Below are 6000 nucleotides of genomic sequence, written 5' to 3' on the forward strand. Positions count from 1 at the left end.
GCCGCCTCCATCTTAGCGCCGCGCCCGCCGCCGCCGCCGCCGCCGCCCCGGCCCGCGCCGCCCCGCGCCCCAGGCCCACCTGGTCTGATTCCGCGGGCGCGACTGGGCCGGGCGATGGCGGTCGGGCGGCGGTCGGGCGCGGAGGCGGCAGGATGGCGGCGGATTGCGAGGCGGCGGCGCGGCTGCTAGCTCGCTCCCTCCCTCCCGGGCTCGCTCGTCGCTCGCTCGCTGGAGCCTCGGAGCCTATGTCTAGCCGCTCGCCTCCCTCTCGCGCTCGGCTCCCCGCCCCCCGCCTGCCACCGCCCCCGCGTCCTCCCGCCTCCTCCTGGCGCCGCCGCCGCCGCCCGCAGCCGCGCCTCGGCCAGCGCAGCGCCCCCTGCCGCGCCTCCCGGGATCCGCGACGCCCGCCCCGCCCCCGGGCCCGAGGGGAGGCTGGGGTCCCGGGAGGGGGAGGGGTATGAGAGATGGGGGGCCTGGGAGCGGGAGGGGCTCGGGGGAGAGACCCGGAGGAGGGGCTGGAGGGCCTAGGGGATGGAGCCGGGAGAAGGGGCCTGGGAAGGGGACCCTGGGTGGGGGCCCTAGAAGGGGCCCGCGGAGAGAAGGGGGAGGGATGGGGGGGGTGCTGGGAAGGGGAGGAGGCCCAGTGAAGGGGGTTGGGGCGAGAGGCGGGGAGAGAGGTCCGGAAGAAGGGGGGCTGGGCTGGAGGGGGCCGGGGCGGGTGAGGCCCTGACGCAGGGAGGGTTGGGAAGGGAGGGGTGAGAGCCCGGATCTCCGCCCCCTCCCCTTGCAGAGCCGCAGCGCCTGCTCCCAGACCGTAAGGTCGGATCTTGTTAAAATACGTATTTGATGTAAGCACGGAACGGAAACTGAAGTAATAATACATTGTTACTTCAAAAGCAAGGTTGTTGCACAGTCTAGATACTTTATTCCATTTTCGTAAGATGAAACATGATAAACCAATTCTCTTGAGTGTTTGTGTATTTGTGTGAATGCAAGACAAAAGGTCAGGGAGAATGCGCTCTGCTCTTGGTTACCTCTGCGGTGTGAGGTCGCGAGGGCGGAGGGGGATACTCACTTTTAATTCTAGATGCTTTGGCAATTAGAAAAACAAACAATTTGAAAAAGCAAAGACAAAAAGAAACGTACCTGGAGCCTGGAATCCAAATCATTTCTGGCAATTGTCCATATGCACCGTAAACACCAACGGTGAACGCCAGCCGCAGGGGAGTGGTTGGTCTCATTTAATCCCAACTCGGTGGCAGATATTACTGTTCCAGTTCACAGGTGAGGAATGGAGACTCTGAGAGGTTAAGTAACTTGCCTGAGGCCACACAGTCAGACCTGGGAGGAAAGTTAACCCGTTTCAGCCTGAGTAGGATTACGGTTCAGGTTATGGTTAGCACTGAGCAAGGTGCCTGGCACACAGTAGGCGCTCAATAAATGTTTGAATGTAGTTGGGGACTTCCCTGGTGGTTCAGTGGTTAAGAATCTGCCTTCTAATGCAGAGGACGTGGATTCCATCCCTGGTCTGGGAGCTAAGAGCCCACATGCAGTGGGGCAACTAGAGAAGATCCCGCATGCCGCAACTAAGACCCTACGCAGCCCAATAAATAAATAAATAAAAATGAATAAATAATTTTTTTCAATATTTGAATATTGTTGAATGGAGGAATGAGTGTCTGGCCCTTGACCTTGTTGGCCGGGAGGTAAGGGACTCTGGAACTCTTTATGAACCAGGAGGTTACCTCTTTTTATTATCTGGTGAGAGAGAACCAAAAAAAAAGATGAAAAGTTTGGAGGGCTTTGAGTGCTCTGAAAGACAGGTGAGGAAATATTACAGATGGCAAGCAGAGAGAAAGTCAAGGGGACAAGTGTTCTGCTCTGGTGGCAGATCTAGAAGGGGAGTGACGCCCTCTGGGGACAGCAAAGGCTGCTAAGTCCGTGGGATTTAAATGGCAGCGGGTGCTTCACTTGTACCACAAACCCCAGGTTTTGTCCCGGATTCAGGAAATCATTCTCATTCTGCACTTCTCCGGGGTGACAACAGCCACGATGCTGGGTACTGTTTATTGAGCACTTTTCCCAGCTGGGCAGGCTGCTAAGCACTTTACAAGAGATAATTCAATGCTTGGGAGACAGTTATTATTGTTCCCACTTTATGGATAAGGAAATCGGGGTCACTAATGGCATGGGTGGTGGAGCAAGGATTTGAACCCAGCAGTGCTACTCTTTGACGTTTGAGCCTTTCCTGGGGAAAACAAGGCTAAGATGCTGGGGCAGGTAGGGGGGCTGTTGTCCGTGATCTGATGCTGTCAACTGGGGCTGGCACCTGGGATTTCTCTAGGACTGTGAAGGTGCCCGTCCAAGCTCTCCCAGAGCTCAGGACCCAGAGAGGACAGAGGTAGGAAAGAGGAGGAAGAGAGCAGAGCATGAAGGCTGGACCAAGGCTGGACCCTGGGGTCATTTAGCTCCAAGAGACTGCCTGCGATGTAGAGAGGGACATTCAAGGAGACGGTTTCACTTCATTAAAGTTACTAAAAAGTAAACAGCAATACCCAGGGTTGGAACACTGAAAGGAGGTATGGAATGAGTGCACCGAGCAGGGCAAAGCTGGGGAGAGCTGGCATGAACCAATGGGCAAGAGTTTGTTCAGTTTAGGCTCTTTTGTTCTTCTGCTGCTTTTAAATATCAGGAAACTCACAGCTCTGCCTATGAGTGGAGAAATCTCTTTGGACCCCCAAACTGAGCCCAAGGGAGAATTTCATCTACCTCTCACAGCGAATTACAGATTTCTTGAATACGTAATTTTATTTGTCCCAAAATGTGATCACTGTTTTTTGTTACATTGAAATTTAATATTTTTGCATAATACTTATAAATATATTTCTTGGGACTTCCCTGTTTGTGGCACAGTGGTTAAGAATCCTCCTGCCAATGCAGGGGACAAGGGTTTGAGCCCTGGTCCAGGAAGATTCCCACATGCCGTGGAACAACTGAGCCCGTGTGCCACAACTACTGAGTCTGCACTCTAGAGCCCGCGAGGTGCAACTACTGAGCCCGCGAGCCACAACTACTGAAGCCCGTGTGCCTAGAGCCCGTGCTCCGCAACAAGAGAAGCCACTGCAGTGAGAAGCCCGCATACTGCAACAAAGAGTAGCCCCTCCTCACCGCAACTAGAGAAAGCCTGCATGCAGCAACGAAGACCCAATGCAGCCAAAAATAAATTAATTAATTTTAAAAAATACTTTTAAATATATTTCTTTATTCATGATTTTCTTTTTTAAAACCACGTCATGGCTAGATATGGATCTCCTTTGCCTTAATTTCACGTGGAATATGGGAAGCCCTGTCACTGGTCAGATTCAGGTCTTATTTTTCCTTTCACTCCTTTGGAAATTTGCCTCCCTTTATGCTCCCTCCCTTCTCTCTCTCTCTTTTTCTTTCTCTGCTTTTTTCTTCTCTAACCCCCACTGGCACACTCCGACATTCCCTCTATCACAGTCCCAATCTTGCTGATGGTCGTCATTTTTATACATATGTGTCCCCTACAAGACTAGGAGCTCATCCAAATAGACTCACTGAATTATTCATTTTTTAATTCCCCAGCACCTGGACCACAATCTGTGACACTTCGTAGGTGCTTAAAGAAGGATGATTGAATGAAACAAGAAAACAATGAAGGGAGAGAGAATCTTTGAGACTCTCAGAGAAAGAATTTGACCTCTGCTAGTGCCCTGTCCAGTGCTGGCCTCAGAAGAAAGCCAGAAAAGCTTTCCCTCATCAATCCGCTGCCTGGAGAGTCTAAGACTTTGCTGGGTGTCTTTCATCCCTCCATCAAGAATACTGCCCCCCCCTTTTTTTTTTGTGATACGCAGGCCTCTCACTGCTGTGGCCTCTTCCGTTGCTGAGTACAGGCTCCGGACGCGCAGGCTCAGCGGCCATGGCTCACAGGCCCAGCCGCTCCACGGCATGTGGGATCTTCCCGGATCGGGGCAGGAACCCGTGTCCCCTGCATCGGCAGGCAGACTCTCAACCACTGCGCCACCAGGGAAGCCCAAGGATACTCCCGTTTTATTGAGCACTTTCGGGTAAGGAAATTAAAACACAGAGTCAGTGATTTGCCTGAGTTCCCACAGGGAGCTGGTGACGGAGTTGAGTAGGAAGGAGAATGCACATTTGTTGAGGGTTTGTTGTGGTTGCACCCACGTTCTGTATATTCCTGCCTCTTCACCATGATTTTGTGAGTTAGGGTCTATCATCAACCCCATTTTACAAATCAGTCGGTTGAGGCTACCGGATCTTCACCCACCACCGCCTGGCTGTCAGATGGATAGGAGAGCCTCTCTGGCCATCCAGACCTCGGAAAGCTCTGGCAAATCAGTGTCCAACTGAAGGGAAGGGAAGTGGAAGACCACTAGACACTGAACACAAACTGGGAGCCAGCCTGAAGCGCTGGCCCAGCCCAGAGCCTGGGGGCAGCCCCCGCAGCCTCTCCTGGGGGCCCCATCTAGCTTCAAGGCCAAGCCTCCCTTCAGCCACTCAGAGCCTGCATCTTGTCCACAGCATGGCCATGCACACCACCCACAGGCTCCAGAAAGCACAGAGGCCCAGCCAGCTCACCTCAGCTCACCTCCTCAGTGGGTGTCCAAGCTAAAGCCAGAAGCAGGCACTGGGTCTATGCCTTTCCCCTAGACTTGCCCCCAGCATGGAACCATGGTTAAAAAAAGTGCAGGAGTTGGAGTCAGACGGACCTGAGTTTGATTCTGTCTCTATCCTCACATACTGTGTGTCTTTAGACAAGTGCCTCTGATTTGTTGAGCCTCTGAAAATTGGGGAAGAGGTCTGTTGTGAGAAGTTGAATGAGATGATGTATATTGGCTGTTAGCACAAGCTGGCATCTAGTGGGCATTCAGCCCATGTTGGTTATTACTGTTATTCCTTTTTCATCTCAGACACATTGGAGCTTCCCTTGTCAGTGATCACTTGCTGTGTAACAAACAGCCCCAAAATTTAGTGGCTTGAAACAACAAATTGTAATTTCTCACCACTTGGTGGTGTTTTGGAAGGGTCTTCTCTTCCACCTTGTATTGACAGGGGTCACTCATGCCGCTGCACTGTCTCTTCCATCATGAGGTGTCTCACGCTCCAGGATTCTCCTTGTGGTCTCTCTCTCCAGCAGAACAGTCGGGGCTTCCTTATAGCATGGCAACTGGCTTCCAAAGGAAGCTGACAGGCCTCTTAGGAGTGCATTCTGTCAGTCAAAGTGAGTCACAGGGCGACCTCAGAACTCCCCCACCCCCACCGCCAATGGAGGGAGCAGCATATGTGTACAGAGAGGGGAAGATTGATGGCAGATTATTTGTAGATAATCCTTCTGGTTCTCAGGACCTCCTGTGCTTCCCACCCCAGGTCTTATCCAAACCTCCACTCGTTCTGTCTAACGAAGACATTCCATCTGACTGCAAAAAATATTTACTGAGATCTAGTATGGCAAGACCAGTCAGAGTGCTGAGAAATGGCAAGATGAGAAATAAATCATCTGGGACATCCCTAGTGGTCCAGTGGTTAAAAATCCACCTTCCAGGGGCTTCCCTGGTGGCGCAGTGGTTGAGAGTCCGCCTGCCAATGCAGGGGACACGGGTTCCTGCCCCAGTCCGGGAGGATCCCACATGCCGCGGAGCGGCTGGGCCCGTGAGCCATGGCTGCTGAGCCTGTGCGTCCGGAGCCTGTGCTCCACAACGGGAGACGCCACAACAGTGAGAGGCCTGCGTACCGCAAAAAAAAAAAAAAAAAAAAAAATCCACCTTCCAATGCAGGGGATGCAGGTTTGATCTCTGGTCAGGGAACTAAAATCACACATGCCACAGGGCAACTAAGCCCGTGCACTCTAGAGCCCGCATGCCACAACTAGAGAGCCCACACGCTGCAACGAAGATCTCGGTGCCACAACTAAGACCCCATGCAGCCTAATTAATTAATTAATTAATTAATTAAAAATAA

At 52.5% G+C, this 6000-nt stretch overlaps 1 protein-coding gene across 20 annotated transcripts in view; it reads right to left on the reverse strand.

The window, feature by feature from the left end:
* Positions 1–278, reverse strand: part of PRRC2B (proline rich coiled-coil 2B) — a 92133-nt gene extending 91855 nt beyond the window's left edge. For all 20 annotated transcript variants that reach the window (XR_014016016.1, XM_081236362.1, XM_081236373.1 and 17 more), the window contains exon 1: positions 80–278. The gene's annotated coding sequence lies outside the window, so the exon portion shown is untranslated. The remainder of the gene's footprint in view (positions 1–79) is intronic.
* Positions 279–6000: the final 5722 nt, after the last annotated feature.

The sequence above is a fragment of the Mesoplodon bidens genome (assembly GCF_964165515.1).
Source record: "Mesoplodon bidens genome assembly, chromosome: 6".
NCBI lineage: Eukaryota > Metazoa > Chordata > Mammalia > Artiodactyla > Ziphiidae > Mesoplodon > Mesoplodon bidens.